A 25,502-nucleotide genomic window follows, 5' to 3' on the forward strand; every position below is an offset into this window, starting at 1 on the left:
CATATGTAACTAAAAGGCATCCAATAAATAAATAAAAATAATCACTGAATCAATCTACAACTATCTACTGGGAAAAAATTGCCTCGTTGTTGAATCTGCTATTGAGCCACCTGCTCTACTGTCAACACTACTCTGCACTCCTTTGTATCTGACTGACAATGATCCTCCTGCAACTGAATACTTTGGGCCCCTATAGAAAGGGTAATTATCCATGAGAAAAACACACCTCAATGGACCTTTCCCTATTTCTAAAACTCTTGGACTAAGGTTTCATATCGCCCCACCTCACACTCATAGGTATGGTTGCATGAACTCCTTCTGCCCACTTAGCTCGAAATTTCCCCCTATTGGAGGTCTCTTCTTAAGTATATGTTTCCACTTTGTGTCATCTCTTCTTCTCCAATTGTGCCTGCTCCACAACTTGCTGAGGCTTCTTTTGAGGATCCATTTTGAGAGGTAAATTATTGTTAGGGTCCCACCCTAACCCCCTTATTTATGTCATGGGATCACGTCATAGTCAAGAGTCAATAAAGCCCATATTAATATTTGTAAGTGGTTAACCCGCAATTAATGATGGGACCACAGTTAGTTGCAAATGGGCCGTAGTATTAGATAGATGGTATTAATAAAACCCACGGTATTGGCCCGTGGTATTGCATGTATGAGTCATATATAAAGGATAGAGACTCCCTGCGAGGAGCATTGTGTCTTATTTTTGTAATCGAGCTCTGCTCTATTGGAGGTTGCCCCCTCGAAGAGGCATGTGAACATTGCTCTCTGAATAATAAAATCATTGCTATTCTGTGTTCTGGGTATCTTTTTCTTTGCATATTCTGTATTTGGGTATTATTTTGCAGGTTAAGAGCATAACAAGTGGTATCAGAGCACTTTCCAGGGCTCGGTGGGATCTCCAATTTTTAGCAAAAAAAAAAATTTGGCTAGAGACGTGTTCCGGCGTCTTTAAACCACGGGATCTATCGTTAAGCGCATAAACCTGCGGATTTGGGGAGGCATGCACGTAGGAAATACAAGAGGTGGTCACGTCTGTTGGACTCCCTTGTAACCCTTGTGGGTACCCCTTCGAGTAGTAGTGCATTAGACAGAACCGCGCACGGACTGTCTTCCACGTACCCTCTGGGTATATAGGAAGCCCCCTAGGCTCCCTTGAAACCTCGCCATAGATAAACCTTCGGCCGTCTTGTGGCTACAGTACACCGAGAACAGCACTCGGAGAGATTACTCGCCCGTACGATAGGGTAGTCGGGTTGTACGGCTAAGGGTACGGTCGATCCTCCTTAGTTAGAGCCCTGAAACATTGGGCCGAGTACTACTGTCAAACCCTTATGTATATTGCGATTTGTAGCACTTGACACTCCTCTAGACCATAGTTCCCTTTTCTATCGGGGGATCACACATCATCTATTCCAGATCCGTGTGTGCAAAGACGTGCCGCAGCAGCAGACATCAGTCCCGCAGCTCCATCAGATCCGCAGCAGCAGTTGTTCCACCATTCAGATCTCTCAGATCCACCAGATCGGAGTTGTTGTGAAGGGTTCCTATACCGGGGTATACTTTTCGCAGGACTTTTGGCAGCATTGACATTTTGAGGATTTGGCGACTGCAGTATTGATCAAGAAGGAGTAAAACTCCGTTAGGAGTTTTCCAAAAAAAAAAAAAAAGTCTGAGATCTTCCGAGGCGCTTATTGGTGATCTAGCCCATCAGCATCAGGACGACGAGCTGAGCAAGGTGGTACCATTCAATTTATTAGTAAAAAAAATTTAGGCGGTCCCAATTTTTTCATCAAGTTGGTGTATGGTAGAAACTAGAGCTCAAGCGATGGCCAATGAAAGGCTGGACAAACTTGAAGCAAATATGAGCTCCCTCCAACGTGAGATTAGCGGACTAAGTCTCCAGGTACAGCAAGCACTCTCGAAGAGTAAGGAACCAGCCCACGAGGAGGCGTATAATGGCCATGAATACCATGAGGGTGAATCGAGCCACTCTCCTCACGTCTGGCACACCCATCCACCACCCAGTCAGTGACCTCCCAAGTTGGATATGCATAAATTTGACGGTTCTCACACGTCCGCATGGCTAGCACAAATGGAGCAGTATTTCAAATTGAATCATATCCTAGATGATTGGACTAAGCTTATGGTGGGTACCATGTACTTGGACAATGAACGATGGCAATGGGGGGAATGGCATCAGCGTTGCAATGGACCTTTTCAGAATTGGGACCAATTTACCAAAGCTCTTCGAAATCGCTTTGAACAGGAAGACTCTTTTTTGGGGCGTCTCACTAAGCTCCGACAGACGGGTACAGTGGATGAATATATTACCGCTTTTGAATCCTTAGCTTTCCGCACTAAGGGTCTCACAGATGAGTTCTACACGGAATGTTTTTTCGGCGGTCTTAAAGAAGCCATCAAAGCACAAGTTCTACTCCACCACCCTCCCACGTGGACAGAGGCTTGCCAGGTAGCTCGTAAGGTGGAACGTGCATTAGCAGCCCAATACAGCCGCCCCAATTTCCCGCTAAAGGTTGTCCCCCTTAGGCTCCCAACACGACTCAGACACTTAAGATTCAAAAGGTGTCACCTGCGGAAATGGCCGAAAGAAGGAAGCAAGGACTATGTTACTACTGTGATGAAAAATATTCCCCGGGTCATAAATGCAAGGAGCCCAAGTTTTTTCAAATAGATGCCACTGACTACAGCTCCACCGAGGAAGATCCACCACTTGAGGAACCGGAGGCGATCGAAGAAGACAACCAAAAGGAGATTGTATGTGACGAGCCAGTTATTTCGCTAAATGCGTTGGCAGGAATTTCTTCCCCTCAAACTCTCAAAATCAGGGGTTTTCTTAAACATCGCCCAGTAGTAGTCTTGATTGATAGTGGAAGTACCCATAATTTCATCCATCAAAAAATCGCAGAAGCAGTGCATTGTTTTGTACGGGCAGTCCCTAACTTCCAAGTCCAAATTGCAGATGGGGGCACAATGAAATGTGAAGGCCACTGTGAAAATGTCAAACTTCAAATGGGGGATTATCAGTTTAAAACCCACATGTTTGCCATACACATGGGGGGTTGCGACATTGTCCTAGGCGCTGAATGGCTCCGCACTCTTGGGCCAATCACAATGGATTTCCAGGAGTTATATATGAGTTTTAAGCAGAACAACTCCACACATACCCTCCGTGGACTCCAGGCGGGAGCCCCCTCTATCATCAGCTCGCATAGGATGGAAAAATTGTTAAAAAAGGGCCATCATGGAGTGGTCGCTCAATTTAATGCCATCCAGGTAGTCGAAACCCTGTCTCTGCCAATTCATCCTGAGATGCAACATATTTTAAACAACCATCGAACGGTCTTTGACAAGCCTCATGAGCTTCCACCCTCGCGAGGGGAACATGATCATAGCATCACCTTGGTTCCAGGGGCCCAACCCCCAAATGTGCGGCCATACAGATATCCGTTCACCCAAAAGAATGAAATAGAAAAAATCATCAAGGAATTGTTGGAAGCAGGTGTCATTCGTCCCAACATTAGTCCTTATTCATCCCCAATGGTCATGGTCCTCAAGAAAGATGGGGAGTGGCGGATGTGTCCCGACTTCAGGGCCCTCAATAAGTTGACAGTCAAAGATAAATTTCCCATCCCGGTGGTTGACGATTTGCTAGACGAACTCAATGGGGCTCAATTCTTCACTAAGTTGGATCTTCGCTCAGGCTACCACCGAATTCGCATAAAGGAAGTCGACATTCCCAAGACGGCTTTCAGAACTCATGAAGGCCATTATGAGTTCCTGGTCATGCCATTTGGTCTCTGTAATGCCCCCTCTACTTTTCAGAGCCTTATGAATCACATTCTCAAACCATATCTCAGAAAATTTGTCCTTGTCTTCTTCGATGAAATCCTCATCTATAGTGGCACTTGGGTGGCACATCTTCAGCATGTAGATCTACTCTTGCAACTGCTCCGCAAGCATAAATTATTTGTCAAGATGTCTAAGTGTTCGTTTGGCATGGAAGAAGTTTAGTATTTGGGCCACATTGTGGGGCGTGAAGGTGTCAAGGTGGACCCCAAAAAGATCCAGGCAATGCAAGAATGGCCTCAACCTAAGACCTTAAAGAGCTGGAGAGGATTTTTGGGTCTCACAGGCTATTATCGTAAATTTGTCCGCAACTATGGCCGCATAGCAAAGCCCCTCACTCAACTCTTAAAGAAAAATTCCTTCTTTTGGAACGAGGAAGCACAACAGGCATTTACCGCTCTCAAAAACGCCATGTGTTCCACTCCAGTCTTAGCACTACCTGACTTCACCAAATCCTTTGTCATTGAATGTGATGCTTCGGGTACAGGTATTGGGGCGGTCTTAATGCAGGAAGGGCGACCATTGGCCTTCACAAGCCAATAACTCAGTGGGAGGAATCTGGGCCAATCTACCTACGAGAAGGAAATGATGGCCATCTTACATGTAGTCGAGACCTGGCGACCTTACTTATTGGGGCGACATTTCCAAATCCGCACAGATCATCACAGTCTTAAATATTTTTTGGAGCAACGCCTATCCTCCCCACAACAAAATAAATAGTTAGCCAAAATGCTGGGATATGATTATGAGATCATTTACAAGAAAGGGAAAGACAACAGTGTAGCAGATGCATTATCTCGCCAATTTGAGGAGGAAAGTACTCTGCTCGCAATTTCCCTCCCCATTCCAGACTGGATTGAAGAGGCTCGCAGGGAATGGTTTTCACACCCCGGGCTCTCCCAACTCATTTCTCAATTGCAGGTAGATCCTAATTCCAGCAAGGGTTACTCGTGGCAGAATGATATTCTTCGCTACAAGGACAGAGTTGTAATATCACCAACATCCACCCTCAAAAGTCGCATTTTGGCAGAATTGCACTCATCTCCCATTGCAGGACATTCGGGCTTTCAGAAGACGTATGCTCGCACCAGAAGATCATTTTTTTGGACAGGCATGAAACAGGACATCCTTACTTTCGTAGCAGAATGTGATGTCTGTCAACACCACAAAGGGGAAACAGTCAACACACCAGGCTCATTACAACCATTGCCCATTCCGGCATCAATTTGGACGGAGGTTTCTATGGATTTCATTACAGGTCTTCCAAAGTTAGGGAACAAGTCAGTCATCATGGTGGTTGTGGACCGACTGTCGAAGTATGCTCATTTCTGTGCCCTACCCCACCCGTTTACACCAACTTTGGTTGCTCAATCTTTCATGGATCAGATCTTCAAATTGCATGGCATGCCCACTTCTATTGTGTTTGACCGCGACCCGATCTTCACCAGTAATTTTTGGCAGGAACTCTTCAGAATACAAGGCACTCAACTCAAACTCAGTACTTCATATCATCCGCAAACAGATGGTCAAACCGAAGTCGTCAACAAATGTCTAGAAACCTACCTTAGGTGTTTCACTTCAGAAAAGAAACACCTTTGGGTACAGTGGTTACCTCTGGCTGAATGGTGGTATAACACCAACTATCATGCCACCACCAAAATGACTCCCTATGAAGTAGTCTATGGTCAACTTCCGCCTTCCCCTACTTCTTATCTCAAGGGGTGCTCCAAAGTACAAGCAGTAGATCAACTCCTACAACACCGCGCAACCATGCTCGCCCATCTTAGAGAGAATCTTCATCAAGCTCAGAACCGCATGAAGCAACAGGCCGACCAACATCGCTCAGAGCGCCAATTTCAAGAAGGGGATCAGGTCTTTTTGAGGCTGCAACCATATAAGCAAACATCACTCAAAGACAAGGGTTGTCAAAAGCTCTCTCCAAAATTCTACGGACCATTCCAAGTACTTCAGCGCATTGGAGAAGTGGCTTACAAGTTGGCTTTGCCACCTACAGTAAAAATCCATCCAGTTTTCCATGTATCGTGCCTCAAGAAAGTGATTGGGAACAATTGCCGAGTTCAAACCAGTCTACCTGAATTGGACGAAGAAGGGTCAATCTGGCTTCAACTCGAACAGGTTCTAGATACACGAGACAAGCACCTGCGCGGCCGCATGATTAAGGAAGTCCTCGTCAAATGGAAAGACACTTCTCCGAAAGATGCAACTTGGGAACCAGCCACTATTCTTCAGCAGTTTCCGCAGCTTCAGCCTTGAGGACAAGGCTAGTCTTAAGGGGGAGGGCATGTTAGGGTCCCACCCTAACCCCCTTATTTATGTCATGGGATCACGTCATAGTCAAGAGTCAATAAAGCCCATATTAATATTTGTAAGTGGTTAACCCGCAATTAATGACGGGACCATAGTTAGTTGCAAATGGGCCGTAGTATTAGATAGATGGTATTAATAAAACCCACGGTATTGGCCCGTGGTATTGCATGTATGAGTCATATATAAAGGATAGAGACTCCCTGCGAGGAGCATTGTGTCTTATTTTTGTAATCGAACTCTGCTCTATTAGAGGTTGCCCCCTCGAAGAGGCATGTGAACATTGCTCTCTGAATAATAAAATCATTGCTATTCTGTGTTCTGGGTATCTTTGTCTTCACATATTCTGTATTTGGGTATTATTTTGCAGGTTAAGAGCATAACAATTATGCTCCCTCTCAACCACCAAGTCTCTAACCTTTTCCTTGCTCCTCAAGGCTTTGCATGCATCTTTTATCTCAATTGAATATAGGTTCTTTAGTCACATACTGATCTGCTTCACTTGTCCTATGGAAATGTGTCTAAGGAAAACATTTCCTTTGTTAAATATCACATCGTAGCCATGGTCTTACAATACTGCGACGGAAACCAGAATCTTCTTTAGACCTGGTACATACATCACATCCTTGAGTCTCATATGGGAGCTAGGATCCCTCTAAAAAGTAATTGTACCGATACTGGTCGCGCTATACCTCTCATCTCCAAACTCAATGTTCTACTTGAGGTCTTTCTCCTCCAAGTCACTCTAGAGATCTTTATTCCCCATCATATGGAATGAGTCACTGTTGTCGAGATACCACGTGCTTATAATTATTGTGCTTGTCATGCATGAAATGAGATTAAAATCAAGCTCGAATTGTGAAGTTAGAGCTTCACCTGTCATTGTTACTATATGCTCCTTCTTGCTTTCTTTCTTATGTGGACATTGCATGGCATAGTGCCTGAATTCAAGATAGTGAAAGCACTTGATGTTGTAAAAGTCTTTCTTCTTTCCCTCCTCACCTTGGGACTTCTTTCCCTTGGCATTATTTCCTTTACTGACTAATGCAAATTACTCTTCCACTTCTATGGATGAGGTCCCATCTCTAGTGTTATACCTTATCTCTTCTTGCACCAAGTCAAACCATAAATTCTCCCACTTTGGTAGATGCTCCCTACCATTTACCGAATCCTAGTAGTTGTGCCAGCTCTTGGGAAGGCCTAGAAGTGTTAGACTAGCCAGATCATCTTTAGAAACTATAATTCCAATGCTCCCAAGCTCATCCTGGCATTGGGTTAACCTGCTCAAGTATTGTGGTATTTTGTCTCCCTTCCTCATCTTGATATTTTGAAGGTTGTCCTCCAATGCCAGCTTCCTATGGTCATTGTTGTTCTGAAACAAGTCTAGCAAGGATTTCCACATTTCATATGGTGTATCCTTCCCATGGATATTCGAGACAATATGATCTCTAACTCCTTCTAGTATGATCCTCCTCATCTTTTCCACACATTTCTTCCACTCTGCCATATCTTGAGCATCAATTGTTGAAGGCTAGGGAATATAATTTTCTATGAATTCCTCCAGCCCATTGACTTCCAACACTGCCTCCATCCTTTTCTTCCAAGAAATATAATTTGAACCACCCTCAAGGGAATTTTTGAGTCTCAATCCGTAGAACGACATCATGTTGGCTCTGAAGAATGATGCTACAAATTTTATTTCACTTGCAAAGACAAACTTGTATTCTTCTCTTCTAGTGTGATTGATGTTCTGCTACCATGTATAAATTCCTTGTAGATTCAAACTACTTATGTGATTTGCTAAAACAAAATACTTGAATCTACTCTACTCATCAGTGGAAACAACTAATTGATCAAGAAATCACAAAGCATGCAAGAGAAAGAATTAAACAAACACATTATAGAATGATTTCCTAGGGAAATCCACAGCTAAAAACTCATGTTATATATATATATATATATATATATATATATATATATATATATACATAAGAAAATCTAAAAAGATTACAATGATTTTCTCAAGCTCTAGCAACCTTTGCACTATCTCTATCTATCTCACAGCTTTTTAGACAAACCTTGGCCAATACTTAACCAATTTTATGCTTGCCCAAGTCCCTATTTGCTTGCGTTGTTTCCTTAGGAATTAACCCCTATTAATTAGGGCAATTCCTCAATTGGAATTAAGAAATCCTCATAGGCCTTCTTCTGACTGCATGCGCCACCTGTACAATTTGGATGATTATACAACTGATAGTACATTTCCCTTGAACTCCAATCTCAATTGGGTAACTCTCAGATATGATATGCATGAGTTATTTATGGTTGAATCATCAGTTAACTGGTTGAACACATGAAGCAACACTGCATTGTCTGACTTCCTACTAGTTCCTCCAATAGTTGGAACTAGTTTAACTTTAACTCAGTTAAACTGAATTAATTAATTACAACTCAAAATAAACTCAACTAGGGCTCCTATAAAGTACGATACACTTGACATGACTCAAGCTAGACCCTCAACTCGAATTAATTGAACCAACTTAGTTAACTCATATAAGTTGTCTTGTGATGTGGAATTACAATTTTTCTCCTAATTTAATTCAAGGGAAAAATTAATTTAGGAATTTCATGTTGCATTTTCAACACAATTTTCAGGCTCTGATATTTCTCTATGAATGAAAGTTTTCTCTTTGATTTATACAATCGAATTTAAACTAATTTATTTGTTGACAGTAGAGGCTTGATTGAGCCCTTGAGCCATATCGTTTATCATTAGTAGCATTAATAAAAGTTGGTAGGGGATGGGCAAGTTAGGCTTTCAACGGCTTGATCGAGCCTTTAGGCTCAATCGACCTGTTGGTTAACCATGTATATGGCTTAATCAGGGGTTACTTTAATGCTCAGTCGAGCAATTTGAATTTTGAATTTAAGTTTTTGATCAAGCTCCTGAGGTGCTAAAAAATAAAATTTCAGCACCCCTTCTGGAAATTTCTCTGCAACCCCATTTTGTACCCTAGCAGATTTAGAGCAGAAATTTTCCCTAAGTGATGGAGTTGATCATGTTGGATCCATGAAATAATCCTCTATCCAATGGCATATGAATTTGAAACTTTCAAATTCACATGATATTTTTCATCTAATTTCTTTTAAACATAATGCTTGAAAATTCTTTAGACAGTTTCAAGGGGGCTGAATAAAAATTCAATAGCATAAAATATACACAACGAAAAAAATTCAAAAAATACCACTATATTCGTTTACAATTCCTGTTCAAAAGCGTACTCTTGGTTTTTCAATTTATTTAAAAAGTTAAAAAAATCTTGCGTGAACATGTGTCTCCAAAATACAATTGAAATATTAATTTGCCAACCTCAAAAAATAATAACAAATATAATTTTGTATAAAAAAAAAATAGTTCTCTCCGTGTAGATCATGCTCATATATATGTTTTTAAATTTTTTTACACATTTTAGACTAAGTTATGCTACGTGAACACACGTATACCTCTTAAGTTTGCAAAAAATTGCAAGGACATATATTGCATTTAATGGAAATTTGAGAGATTATATGACACTAAAAATTTTTGCAAAAAATATCATTATGACAACAACATATCTCTCCACATATTTTATTTTTATTCCAAATCAAATTTCGCAATACTTATATGAATTTTGAGGGTTGCAAATTCAATAAAAAGTTAAAAACAATTTCATTGTCATATTTGACCCAGAAGTGTAACCCATCTTCATGCATATATATATATATATATATAGTCGCCCTCATATTGGGAAGTAAAAAGCATATATCATTGTGACAAAAACACTCTCTCTCTCTCTCATAGTCAAAATTAGAATGCACTTATAAATTAAATAAAGTACTTTTGAGATAAATCTCAACCTTTGATCTATGAATACTACTATTAATATTATAGGATATTACATGGAGGATAAATCCTTATCATCCACCTAATAATTATTGATAACTAAATTAAAATTATAGAAACCCTATTAAAAAATAATCGCACCCTATGGATGTAATTGCATCAAAACACTCTTTAGACCAGTGTGGAAAATATTGTAATGTCTTGTCTTGTCCTATCCTATTATGTAAACAAAAATAATTTAAATAAAAATAACCATACGCTAAAATAAAAATAACATATTGACCCATAGTATTCATCCTTGGTTTCGACCCATGGTATTCATGTAGAATATAGTCTATTTAAATGGACAAAGACCAACACAAATCCATCATAACTCCAAATCTACCAGGTGCCAAGAGGAATAAAATCTCTTTTCACTCTGTCAAATTACATAAAAATAAAAATAATAAAAATGAAAAAATGAAGGTAATAACTATAACTATTAATTGTTAATGAAGACTCAATAATTAAAATTAAAATTAAATAAAATAAAATGAGTTGTCTCGGAGATTATATATATATATATATATATATACACACATATACTTCGGATCTATCGAGCATCGAGAGGGATAAAATCTCTCCAGGTGCAAACATTTTTTTAAATTTTGCACTCAAAAAAAAGAATTGCATTTTGAGAGATTCGATCATTTTCAACACTTGATAGATCTAGAGTTAATATATATCTAGATTGGTTAAGATGGAAGTTAAAGTATTTTACTTATAACACTACTATTCTTTAATTTGTTAATGGAAATAATTTTATTATTTTAAAATATAACATTACGACTGAACATACTAAGATATATATTGTTATTAAAAAATTATTTGTTCATTTTTATGATGCTTAATTGCATTTAAAAATAAATTAAATTCAACACAAAATAAATATATATATATATATAATTTATTAAAAAATAAAAATACAAAATATATATATAATTTAAAAAAAATAAATACAAAACAAAAATAAAAATGAAAACATATTTAATAGTAATTTTTACTCTCATTTTTTGTCCGCATGGGGTAGCTCAAGTGGCAATGGCCATGGAAATGAAGTCTCACCGAACCGGAGATATTGGGTTCGATTCTTGTGCTACCCTCCCTGGAAATGGGGTGAATAACGGACATGTAAAAACTCGAAAATGAGAAGGTCCCACCTAAGCTTACAAAAAAAAAAAAAAATTTACTCTCATTTTATCTTTGAGGCAAATGATATGAAGCCTTATATATACCTCACCAATTTGAAGATTTTTGGTTTTTCATTTAGATATAATAAGGATTAATACAATCAAGTTTTAATGGCAAAAATAAATTAAGAAGCAACTTTATTGATAAGACATTTAAATGATATGTTTAGTAATTAAGATTAAAGTTAGATTTTATTAGCTTACAAATTAATTAATTTTTTACTAATTTAATGTTCCTAACTTCACTACACTAGTATACATTTACTTCATATTCCTATAATGGAAAAGCCCAAGGAAGCATAATCAATTTTTGGTTGATAATGCCGTAGCATTAAAGCTCGCATGTGAAGAAAAGGATTGGAAAGAAAAGATTGATTTATCAAAATCCACGCATATTAATTAATTATCTCATAAATGCATTTTGAAGTGAAAGGGATTGGGATTTAAAAAGAGAGATTGATAACATTTATCAAAATCTACCAATACTAGTTAAATATCTCGTAAATATATTTTCAAATCAAAGAGAATGGATTTAGCTTTTGTTATGCGGTTTAAGTAAGATTTATGGTACAATATGTATGAAATCAAACTTCAATTTTTACTATTTTTAGTTTATACCAGTTTATTTAAATATTTTAGCATGTTGTTTATAAAAAAAAATAAATGGTATAAATAACATATTGTAATGTAATTTTATTCAACAAAGAATGAATATTGTTATAGTTATTGTAAACAAAATGCAAAAAAAGTTTAAAGATAGGAGATTTTAGTAAATCCCAAACGACTCTAAGCCAATGAAAAAAGTTATTTTGAAGAAATTAGACTATAGTGACTTATTTGTAGCAAAAATATGTAAAGAACCTTAGTCAACATTACAACTATTAGTTGGAAATACTCACTTGGGGGAACTTGTGGACATCAAAGATGTAATAGAAGAGAAAAATGGCTCATTGAAAGGATAAAATGATATCTCTAAAAATTATGTCAGTGTCTCTTTTTTTTTTCTGTAAGTTTTGTAGGACTACATCTTCATAATGTCCAATATATCACCCCGATTGGGACGGGGAATTGAACTAGCGACTTCACATCAAGGAGTGCCTTAATAGAGCACCCCATCATTGTCTATCCAAGACCCCGTGAACATGTCAGTGCCTCTTAAGATTGATGAATTTAACATATATATTTCGATTTTGCAAATTAATAAATTATCAGTGTAATGTAATATTTTGATTTTAAAATTTTAAGATAAGAATAAATAATTATATATATTGTTGTTTTTATGATAAACCTTATTATTTTTATTTTTATGTGAATTATTATATTAGAGAAAATAACTTTAAATATGGTTTTTTTTAAATGAAAAAAAATATATATTAATAATAATGATGGTTAAAACATTTTTATATAAAATATAAAAATAATTGTTAGAGTTTTTCTAATTATTTCCTTTAATAAAAATGTTTATTTTAAAATTTTAAATGTTGTTATGTTTTTAAATGAAATGTATTAAAAATAAAAATAATGGTAAAATCTTAATTTTCAAATACTTTAATAAAAATGTTTTTTTGGGAAAAACTTTATATATATGAAAAAAAAAAAATATATATATATATATATATATATATATTATTTTTAAATTTTAATTTTTGTAAATATTTAAAATATTGTAATTTAATGGTTATTTTTAAATTTTAATTTTTGTAAATATTTAAAATATTGTAATTTAATGGTTTTTGCGGTTTCTCTTCGCACCATTTCACACTTTTTAGGATAAAGAGCGTGGTTAGGGTGAGTATTGCAGTTTGAAGGGGGGTGCATGGCATATCCACCAAATTGTTTCCCATTCCGATCATTACGATATGGATTCCCGAGAAGCCTATGTCGGAAGTTGGAAGCGCCTAACGAGCCATACATAGGGTATTCAATGCGCCGAGAGATGCACGGGACATAACCCGTTAACACGCGAATTCGGAAACTCGCCACTAAATAAAAAAGGACAATTCGTGTGTTAGCGAGCTATGTCCCGTGCATCTCCTGGCGCATTGAATACCCTATATATGGCTGGTTAGGCGCTGCCGTCGGAAGTTACTCTTCCTGCAAAGAACAGAGTTATTTTGTCATAGATTCATAGTGTTGCATAATGGAGATCAATGACGTTGATTATTATGAAAACTCATTTGAGGGAATCCCGATTTGGGCAGTTTCGCCACTTCATCACTTTGAGCCAATTGGCCCCATCACAGCTGGCACTTCGGTGGGTAGGGCTTCTCCATCTATTACCAAATATGCAAGTCCTTCACCTTTTTGTCAAAGTTTGGAATCTAAGGCTGTGGATATTTAAAACCAGGCGAAGTTAGGGTTTTCGGGTACTATGACGAAAGGCGGAGAATGGAAACCAGGCCTGGGTCGGGTGATTTATGTTGCGGGAATTTCACTTGAGGCCCTAAATTTTGTTGAAAGTTATTTTTCCCAATCAAATAGTGAAGGGTTTCAGGGGGGGTGGATTCAACTCCTTTGTGCCTTGTATTATCACTGGTGCACAGTTCCCCTACAGAGTTGGAAACTTAGGTGCTCACGCTCTAGAGAATGGCTCATTGGTAGTGGTCGGGGTCATATTTTCAGAACAACCAACATTGGAGTTCCAGGTTGTTGCCCAACCAATGAATATATTCACAAGGGTCACTCCCACAGACATGTGGCCTCCCTACCATGTATGACAATGGAGGGATACAAAACCCATAGGACGCGGGGATTACATATGCGGGCATAAACCCTAAAAAGAATAAGAAAATCAAGAGTACCAAGGTCAAGGAAAAGGATATATCTCTGGTTCTGGGAGACAGACTTAGATTTGATGAAATAATGGACACTGCTCAAAGAGTTATTTGGGTAATGTTAGGGGATGAAGGTATTCAGTGGCCCGACTGAGGAAATCGGTGCGGGAAAACTGTAATATGAGTCTAAACAGTCCACCGGAGATTCAGGTCTTGTCACACGGATGGTTCACACTAAAATTTGACAATGAAAAACAGCTTTGTTGGGTTAGTAATAGTGATTGGTATATTCCAAAAAGCACCTATACAATTCAAGTAATGGTCTCCACTCTTTGACCCAAAGTGGGAGCAGTTGGGGGTTGGTCCTATTTGGCTTAGATTACCGGGGCTCCCAATGCATCTGTGGAGTGAGGACATTTTTCGATGTATCGGTCATGATCTGGGTAAGTATCTAGACTATGATAAATCATTCATAGTATAATGACTTGTGTTGGTGTGCTCGTCTCACTAGATACCAAGGAGGGGTTAGTGGCTAATCTCATTTTAAATTATAAAGGATATAGTCATAATCATACTATGACTTGTGTTGGTGTGCTCGTCTCACTAGATACCAAGGAGGGGTTAGTGGCTAATCTCATTTTAAATTATAAAGGATATAGTCATAATCATAAGTTGGACTATCAGGGAGTTTTGTTCCACTGTCAACATTTCCATGAAGTAGGGCACATTTACAAGGATTGTCCTATGCTCCATAAAGTTCATGAGTCCAAGGAAGGGGATGGCACATAAAGTTATAAGAGCATGGAGAAGATGGGGGTTGGCAGAATCCTGGCTCAAGGTATGCATGGTGTGTCTCATGGGATGATGGGCACTCAGCAGATGGATGGCATATTTGGTTCATCAAAGGATCTGTTCGGGAGCGCTCCACAAGTAAATGATAAGGCCTCTAGCTCTTCGCCTCTAATACCGGGTACCTCCTCTCCTCACATTATTCATAATACTATATCTGAAATTTTGTCGCTTACATAATTATTTGAATCAAATATGGTTTCCATGTTAGGATGGTTTTCTCTGTTACATGTGGGGGTTTTCCACTATTCGATTGAACCAAATTCTATTTTTATTCGTCTCCCAGCCCTTAACTGTCTCTGCGGATTCATCTGTTGACTCGTGTAGAGCACCCTGATGCAACTTGAGACCTAGACTTATGGATAGGTCTCGGAACGATGATTGGATGAATTTTAGAGGGGGTTTAGGTCACCTATCCCCATCTAATATCCCAAAGGCCCCTCGAGGTAGACAATCTCATATTCCAAATCCATTCATCAAGCCACTCAAGAAATTATTGCAGGCCGACAAATCTCACTAGATAGGGTCTTTAGAGCACTACAAACCCTAGGACATGTTCAAAGATGAAGGTTCTATCACTTAACTACAAGGATTTGAATAGTCAACTTAAAAAACTAGCCCTCAAACAGGTGCTTCAAGAGAACAGACTAGATGTGTTTTTCCTATTGTAAACGTTAGGTGATAGTGTGAACATCACAAATGTGTTAAATGGAATGCTAAGTAATTGGGAATTTTTTGCATTGGATGCCAAAGGGAGGTTTGGTGATTTGGCATTAGAGATCAACCCTATATCAATAAAACTTCTGAACACTTGGGGATGTGATGGAATATTAGTTGCGAATGTTTTTTTTGAAGAGCTTGGCATGGATATTAGATTAATTAATTTCTATGGGCCATGGAATTCTAGAACAATATAATGAAAAAATCCTTTATGCAGTAGGAAAATACTTTGTTAGGAGGGGATATGAATTTTTCTCTAGGAATATCTAAAATATGGGGCTCCCACTCGCAATAGGATCATCTCTCTGATTATTTTTCTCACTGGATTGAACATAATCACCTCGTCGACACTGGATTTTTCCTACCTAAAGGAACCGACGGACTAGAGATCAAGTGGTTTCTCATGAGATTGATCGATTTCTTAATATAGACACGTTTTTGGAAAACATTCTACTATTCATGCAATGGGTAGGTTTTGGAGGAGCATTTGATCACTCTCCCATCTATCCAGAACTGGTAGGACAATCCAGGAAACCCAATGCCCCTTTCAAATTCAATGCCATGTGCCTGAAGGAAAATGACTTTATATAAATTGTTAAAAGTAACTAGAGGCATGTGGAATCACAGGAGTGGGGATCTGCAACAAGGCGTTTCGAAGACAACTTGAAAATGATTAAACAAAAAATGATGGAATGGGTGAAACATAAAAGGAAAAAATATGAGGAAGGCCTTAAGAATATCACTAAAGAAATCAGGTTACTGGAGGAGCCTAGTGGAGGTGGGTATGATAACAACGAAGCTAAATTGCGGTTGATCTAGATTGAATGTAAAAAGAACAAATTACTCAAGGATAGGGAGGATACCTGGAGGATACGAAGCCGAGCCATTTGGCTCCAAGTGGGGGATGACAAAAAAAAAAAAAAACAATTTGTTAAGGGAAGAAGGGCATCCAACACCATCTAGGAACTATCAGATCCGCACAGAAGGAAAGCATCTACTTTTAGTGCGCTGGAAAGAATGGGGGTTAGACATTTTCGAACTACCTTCCAGGTATAGTTGGAATGCTCCCTCCCCGAAATCATTCAAATTGATTCTCTATTTCCTCGATACGTAGCTGAAAATGAAAATAATGAACTTTGGACCCCATTAACACCGAGTGAATTGGAATCAGTCCTACACTGGTTCAATAAAGATAAAAGCCCTAGGCCAAATGGATGGTCGGTTGAATTGTTTTTAGAATTTTACGAATTAATTGGTAACTATATTCTGAAAGTTATGGAAGAATGCAGAACCTCGGGTAAGATGTATGATGATTTTAATTCCACTCTCATTTCACTAATTCTGAAAATAGATAACCCTCAGACATTTGACGACTTCAGGCCTATCTCACTATGCAACTAAATTTATAAGATCATTGCTAAGATAATCGCTAGCAGGCTGAGACCAATTCTCTCTAACCATATCTCAAAGGAATAGTTGCATTCCTGGAACACCGTCATATCCATGAAGCTATTGGAGTTGCATAGGAAGTAATGCACAACCTAAAGACCGGGAATCAAGGGGATGATAATTAAGATCGACTTGGCCAAATAATTTGATAAATAAAGTTGGTTGTATATTAGAATGTTTCTCACACATCTGGATTTTCATATCAACGTCATCAATTGGGTTATGTGTTGCATCTCATCAACTTCATTTGTTGTATTTGTGAAGGTGCTACCCCTAAATTTTTCCATGCTGAGATAGGGCTCAAACAGGGATGCCCACTCTCTCTGTTTCTATTCTTACTTGGGATGGAGGGTTTCAATAAAATTATAACAAATGCAAAAGTTAGAGGTACATTCAAGGGAATAGGTATTACTGGTAATCTATCATTAACGCATCTTCTATTTGTAGATGATGTCCTGATATTTTTAGATGGGTCGAGAATCAATGTTGTCACTCTATATCAAATCACTCAAACATTTAAAAAGGCCACAGGCTTGGATATAAACCCTCATAAATCAACCATTTTTGTCGTAGGGTGCACCAAATATGAAATCTCCTACATCAAGGAAAAATTCCCCTTCCAACTGGTTGAAATGGAGGAGGGCATAAAATACTTAGGTTTCAGGTTGAAGCCCAATGATTACAGGAAGACATATTGGATATGGTTGATAGAAAACATAGAAAAAAAGTTTAAATTATGGTGTCACAAATGGTTATCTTGAGCTAGAAGATTAGTCCTGATCAAATTTGTTTTGGAAGCTGTCCTAGTACTGTGGATGACTCTTGCCTGGACTTTGAAAGGAATTCCCAACATAATTCGGCAGAAATGTTGTACTTATATATGGCGTAGGGAAAGGAAGGAAGCATGTTTTCATGGATCAAATGGGAGCATTGCTATGCCAAAAAGGTGGGGTGGTTGGGGCTTAAAGTATCTGTACACTTTCTCCAGGGCCTTGGCTGCGAAGGTGGGATGGAGGCTTATAACAACATGTATTATTTCGAAAAATATCATTGTAAGTAAATACATCTATCCCTTGTTTCTCATTGATTGGATCTGCCTCGATAACAAATACAAATCAAATGTCTCTAACATATGGAAAGTGGTCATTCCATCATGCAATGTTATTGAGTCTGGATTAGAATGGAGAATCAGATATGGGAATAAAGTCATAATTGGCATCAATCCTTGGTCTAGTAGTGAAAATAGATATATTCGCGCTCTTGTGCTCATCAACCTTTTAAACAACCAGGGGATAAAAACAGTTAATCAAATTTCAAACCTGAAAGTTACATCCATATGGGGACAGGGATGGATGACAACACATGACCTAAACATACCTGATCAATGGCACCAGAATGGTAGGAATATATCAATGCATTAAAAAACTCACATGTATGGCTCACTAACAAGGATGATGAGTTGATATGGTTTCATTCCAAAAGAGGCATATACAACCCCAAAAAAGGTTATCTCACTGCATTCAAGTATAGGGAGGTAGATATAAAGTGTTGGTGGTGGAACAGTATATGGAAACTAAAATCCCCTTCAAAACCCATAATATTATTTAGGTGCATACTTACAAACAAGATTCCTACTACAGAAAATTTAAAGAAAAGAGCCCTTCAGGGACCTACATGTTGTGCTCTATGCTGAAATGATGAAGAATTTGTTTCACATATATTCATCTCCTATTTGGAAGCAGACCGTTTATGGATATTGGTTTATCAATATTTTCGTATAGGATATAGTTGTCAAGGAGGATTGATTGAGGACGAGTGGAAGGAATGGTGCCAGCATCCAAAACCCATAAAATTATGAAACCTGTCGAGTCTCATCTGTTGGGAAGTATGGATAGTGAGGAACAAAAATATTTTCGAGCAGGTGTACATTCTGGAAAATTTTGGGGCAAATTTTCTCACTATATATGAGCTCATTCCTAATGATCCACCCTATGGTTGAACCTGAATAATCACAGCTGAGTTCATCAATCAATCAAAACCCTGGGATTTATGCGATGGTTCTGCCAATTCAAATAACAATAAAGGTGGCACTATTTTGTACATTAGTGAAACTCATTATTTCAAAATCAGTGTTTGTTTTTTGATAGGATCTAACAACTTTGTTGAATTAATGAACTTGAAACTTGTCCTATTACTTGCGCTTGAGAAGGGTTGTAAAAATTTGCAAGTATTTGGAGACTCAAAATTAGTCATTGACTAGTTTAATCGGACAACCCATTGTCACACACACACTCTAAAAAATATTCTATAGGAGACACATTTGCTTAGAAATCAATTTGATGATATCGCATGTTCACACATTTACATGGAGAGAAATTCCATATCTAATCAGTTATCTAAGGAAGGGGTGTAACAGATTCTGGGCACATGGATGATACACGAGCATAGTGGGGCAGATTATTATCAGTACTACCATTATCCTTTTGCAGATTATCTAGCACAAGAAGCATAATAGTACACAGTTTTTTATGCTTTTATGTGGATACAGGGAACCTGCACATGACTTATATGACACACTATTTTTTGTATAAAGTTTTGGTACTAATGTATAATTTGGGACAATATGACTATGTGGCATTATTTGACAGAAACAATATATTTTTTTATATCCTGGCAGAAACATATTTACATATGTTTCTACATATATAGATATGCATATAATGCATCTACTACATGTAATTTTCATTTTCTCTTTAATGGAAATTACGATTTTTCCTTGGGGAAAATAGTGTAATTTAATTATCATAATTTTTTCGGTATTAAAGTAAAAGGTAAAAAAAGTATTAAAACAATATTCAGGTCAACAGGCATGTCTATTTCGAAAAAGCTTTCCAAAAATTTAATTCAATTATCAGTAATTATTAGATGAATATTAGAAAATTAACTTCCACGGAATATGCCAAAATATTCATGTAACAATCTCTTTTACCCCCTTGGATTAATTCAGGCTAAATGGGAGGTGTTACTTTTAGCTAACCCAACCTTCATGGTCTCATTATGAAGATAGAATTATAAAATCACCTCTTTCCCAAATTTAGCATAATTAATTTTGGATAATACCAATGCATTCATCACATTGAGATCTTTCTAGTGGTGTAAATTTCATCTCAATCCAACTCTCAGATTGAAAGTTATGCCCATATGAAGATAAACTCATTACGCTGTGTTGGTTTCTCGAATTGTCCCGGTAATCAACGACAACCTGAGAAAACATTCGTTGAGGATCCGAGATCCTCCCGCTTTAGGTGACAAGGGTTGTTCTCCCTTTCACCACAGGGGTATTCCCTGGTAGTAATGTAGATATTCATTGTAAAATAATGTAAATTAAATAGATTTTCTAATTAAACAAATAAATATGGCCAGATTAATGAATAAAGAGTGTTTTTAAAGAAATAAATAATTTTAGGAAACAGAGGTGGTAGGCATATAACATGTGAAAACTTATTAAAAATAAAATATCATTATGGCTAAACGAGATTTAAATTAATATACCATATTTCTCACCAAACATTATGGTTAGTACAAATTAAAATTAAAATTAAATGAAAAGGCATAAATCAAGAAAAAATAGCTTAAATGCATATAATAGAAATGTTGTAGTTGAAACAATATGGCATCAAATACTATTATTACTCATCCTACAACAAAAGAATTAAACTATTTGATTTAATTTTCCTGAATAATAAATAATAGAGGAAAAATTAAACCAATTTTAATGTGTGGGAGATTAAACAATCCAATCATTGTCAAGGCATTGTTAATCCCCACATATTACTAATGCAATAAAGTAATGAAGAAAACAAACAAACAAACAAACAAAATAGGAGAACTAGTTTTATGGCATTTAAATTTATTGTGCAAATAAAAACCCTAGATAACATGTATTATTTTCAACTTCAATCTAAAACAATAAACTCAAATATGATTTTAAAAACTTTGAATATCAAGTATTCAAGTATTTAAATCATCATTACTTGTAGTATCACTGAATAGTCATGTTATATCAATAACTTGCACAATGAACTAGTAAATAAAACCTAACATAAAAAGAAAAGAAAGAAATAGATATTATTAAATAAAAATCCTCACAGTCACAATGAACAACATTGTTGTAGCAAGTATATGATGGCCTTAAAAAGAATAAGTTTTCAACTCTGCACACTACTTTCAATCTGTCCCAAAAAGAAAAAACCCTCCAAGAAACCCTTATATATTATCTTTTATGTTTCTCGGAATTCATTTTCCATTTAGTCCCATAACTTTCTGAATGAAATTACATTAGTAATAATTATTTTGACTAAATGTAATACATATTCCATCATTTATATGAACTTCTTCCGCTCAAATCTCTCATATAATAAGTTTTTTAAATAGTTTCCCTGCATTAAAAAAGAAAATACGTGAATTAGTTCTCTAATGTAAAATAAATGATAAATAAAATTTAAATATAAACTCACCCTTCTCCCCAGAAAATCATTCACATAGCTTTACAAAGTCTAGGTATGGATTTAATTTTTTACAAATATAGTGAAATTTTTTCAGCCATAAGGAAACATTAGGTTAAAAATATATTTAATAAGTAAATTGACTTTCCAAAACATCCAACTTGAAAGCAATTTCAAATTATTAAAGTCATTGATAAATTTCTTTCAACGCTCCTCCCATGCCGCAAATAAATTTGTACATTCACAATCTTCATTCAACCACTAGAAACAAAATCTTGAAAAATATAAATTTAAAAAAATAAAATATATATGTACTTTTTTTTTTCTTAAGCAAGTATGGATCCTTCTATATCATTGAGTCAAAAAATATTGTACAGCATAAACCACCATCCTCTCGTCGACGAAGAGACAGAAAGGAAAAAAACAAAAGCCTCCAAGGGCTACCCACTACAGCATTACATATAAAGAATTAAGTCTAAGGCATTATTGACAAGACCCCCGACCAACCTATGGAAAGCCCGCAAGCTATCGCGCGGCCTCCCTCCGGAAAACCCCTATCCAACAAACCGACCCATCAGAACAAGAAGATCGACGGCCGAGAAAAAGACACATCTCAAAAGAGCCCGAATTATACCAGCCCTGCCCCACTAAGTTGCACTTTGTCGGACCACCGTTGATTCGCAGCCCCCAAATCCAACAGATGAGAAGGATATCGCGACTGATAACAAGGAGGAAAGATAGTCCGTGATGGAGGGCGGTTTTCCGCCCCCCCTCCCTGCCACGTGTCGCAGGTTGAATGGGATCGCTGCGAAAACGCGAAAACCATTCCCACTCTGAGTGTCACGCGATCAATCTAAAACCACCTGGGAGGTGGTTTTGCAAACTGGATGCCATAAACTGAAACCCCTGGTTGCCGAAAGACCTGGATCCTCTGGAACAAGCAGAACAACCTCCCCTTGGATTTGGAAAAAGTCAGGGTGAATGTGTTCCATCAAGCCGAGACTTAAGAGAAACTACTGAGATCTGCACCACCCTAACACCTTGAGTCTGGTCTACCAAACAAGGTTTTGTTTCATCCGCCAACATTACCCAAAAAGAAGGTTTAACCACGGTAAAATCGAGTCGAGCTATTCCCCATGGTATTGAGTCTAAACACCTGCCTATCATCTTCCGCCTGATCACAGCATAGAGCTTTCAGTCTACTAGGTCTCAAATCCTGCCACTTTGTCAACCCATTTTTCCTTGTGCAGCTGACCCCCTGGTTGGCCAGAATATTCGCCAGCTTATTTGCCTTTCTGCAAACGTGGTGGAAACTGATAGTGTGCAGGCCCTGAAGATGGATTTGAATTCTTTGGAAAATACGAGTTAGTTTCCAATGTTTAGAGACTTTATCCGGTGCGGTTCCATTGTGAATTTTTTGCACAAAGTTGATGATTAACTCTGAATCTGCCTCTATCATGACATTTTCACAATTATCTTGCTTCAGCGAATCCAGGCATTATTCCATAGCCATAATCTCGGCCATGTCATTGGTGGTTGTACCTAGGTGGTAATGAAAGATGCTAACGATACTTCCCTCTGAATTTCTTAGTACACCTCCATACCCTGTTGTTCCCGGGTTCCCCTTTGAAGCCCCATCAATATTGTATTTTAAATAGCCTTCTGGAGGAGGATGCCAAAATTCCTTTTCCGTGTCCGACGAAATGATCCTCCTGTCAATGCCTAGGAGTGTGAGCCTCTGTAACCCCAGCTGCCTGAGAATCTTTAAATCTACGTCTGAGGGGGGATTTTTGGGGAGGGTGCGAACAGTGGTACTCACAGTCTCCTTGAGCTGTTTCAGGATTAACTCCAGCAGGTGTTGAGGGGTTTTCCTTTCACCCTTAAAAATTCTTTTGTTCCTCTCCTTCCACACGTTCCATATGATGAAGCTTGGAATAAGAGCCCACGTTGAGTTAAGAATTTCATTATCCGAAAAAAAATTCCTCCAATTGGTGAGGGTATTAATGATGCTCCTTCTGTCCCTATCAGATTGTTAAAACATTGTATCAAATAAATCCCATAACTAGGATGTGAAAATGCAATTGTTGAGTAAATGTTCCAAGGTTTCTTCTTGAGCTTCACATAGCAGGCATCTTGAAGGCCCCTGTACACCTCTCTTTCTTATGTTATCCCAAGTCAGAATTTTCTTGTGATAAACGACCCACATGAAGAGTTTGATTTTCATCCACCCTGGATGTTTCCAAAGGTTTTGCCAGATTTTATCTGGAACCAGGGGATCTAGCTCAAGGAGAATGTTTTTTGCTTCCTTAAGATTGAAGGTGCCCTCTTTGTTATCTCCCCATCTCAGTTGGTCTTGTCCCTCTGCCACTAAGATCTTCCTGTGTTCTATAATTTTCCTGAGCTCCTCTGCTTTAGTTTTCAGGAGAATGTTATTGCTGCAATCTATGTTTCTCCAGATTCTCCACTTTTCTGTAAGCTGAGAATGTATCCAGAAATCCTTAACCTTTATTAAACCTTGTGAATCTGACTCCTGTTTAAGATCTAGGAAATCTTCTTTTACCAGAATTGATTCTTGCTGCCATTTATCTTCCCAGAAAAGAGCAAGATCTCCGTCTCTGATTTCACAGAAGCTATTCTCTTGTACTATTCTTCTATTTTCCCAGGCTTTGTTCCAAATATAAGAACCTTTTATATTTCCTGACATTCTTATAAGATCACTATTCTACCAGGAATTAGCATATTTTTCTTTCCATATCTTTGCCCATTGAGTATCTGGTTGTTGAACCCAGCGCCACCAAATTTTGGCCCCTAGAGCCTTACTGAGAATCTCCTGATCATCCAATCCTAGCCCTCCATGGTTCTTGGGCTTACAAATTTTATCCCATCACACCAAGGGCCATTTCCTCTTAGTCTCCTCCCTTCCCCACAGGAAGTTTCTTTGAATATCTCTAAGTTGTTGAATGTTAGGTCCCTATAATACTAGTGATTACCCCATTACTATTGTAGTTGTATCCCTTATTAATATTGTTGTGCCCCTGTTGCCCCCATATTGTTATTACTGTGCCCCATAGAATCCCTCTATTGTTATTTTTGTGGCTTTATATTATTATTGATAGGTCAGTTGGGTTATATTGTGACTCCTTAGACTCCTATATATAGAAAGGAGGTTTTTTCATTTGAATCATCAAGGAATCATTCATTTGTGTAATGTAAAGGAGGTTCCCCCCTCGAAGAGGCTGAATTCTAAGGCGTTGATCTATCTTTTCTATCTTTTTGTGAGTTGGTTTCATAACATTTGGTATCAGAGCTTTGGATTCTAGGGTTTCGCTACTCCAAACATGTCATCGTGGCATTTTCGCTATAACTTTTTTCTGCGACGTTTCAAAAGATAATAAATAAAAAAACCCATTTGAGACGAGATCGCACTAAAGCTCGGGTCCGAATTTCAGATCTTTTTGCACTATAGTTGTGGAGACATGATCTGAGGAAGTTGGTCTTTTTGCAGACTCCTGAATTACATTCCAAATAGGTGACCTGGGGAAAATCATCATAACTTTCTCTCTGGGAATCGGATTGAAAATTTGTAGAAGGTACAGAAATAGGACGGACTGTAGTTTCTTTTATATATTTTTTAGAGCCAAAGGTCAAAACAGGGACACGTGGCACGTCATACATGTTTTCTCTACTGAACTAGTCTATAATCAGGTCACTGTGGGAGATTTGGATCAGGTCAATTGGGATCAGACTAGTGGCATTGGAAAGAGGACATAGAGGGCTACTGCAGGTTGCAATTTCAGAACTAGATGATCTGAAATTACAGAGATACATCAGAGGCAATATCGAGCTCCTACAAAGTGAAAAAAGGTGTGTAGATTTTTTTTAAATTTTT

Source organism: Pinus tabuliformis, chromosome 1_2, assembly GCF_031772625.1.
Source record: "Pinus tabuliformis cultivar Carrire ecotype Pingquan chromosome 1_2, CPIR1, whole genome shotgun sequence".
NCBI lineage: Eukaryota > Viridiplantae > Streptophyta > Pinopsida > Pinales > Pinaceae > Pinus > Pinus tabuliformis.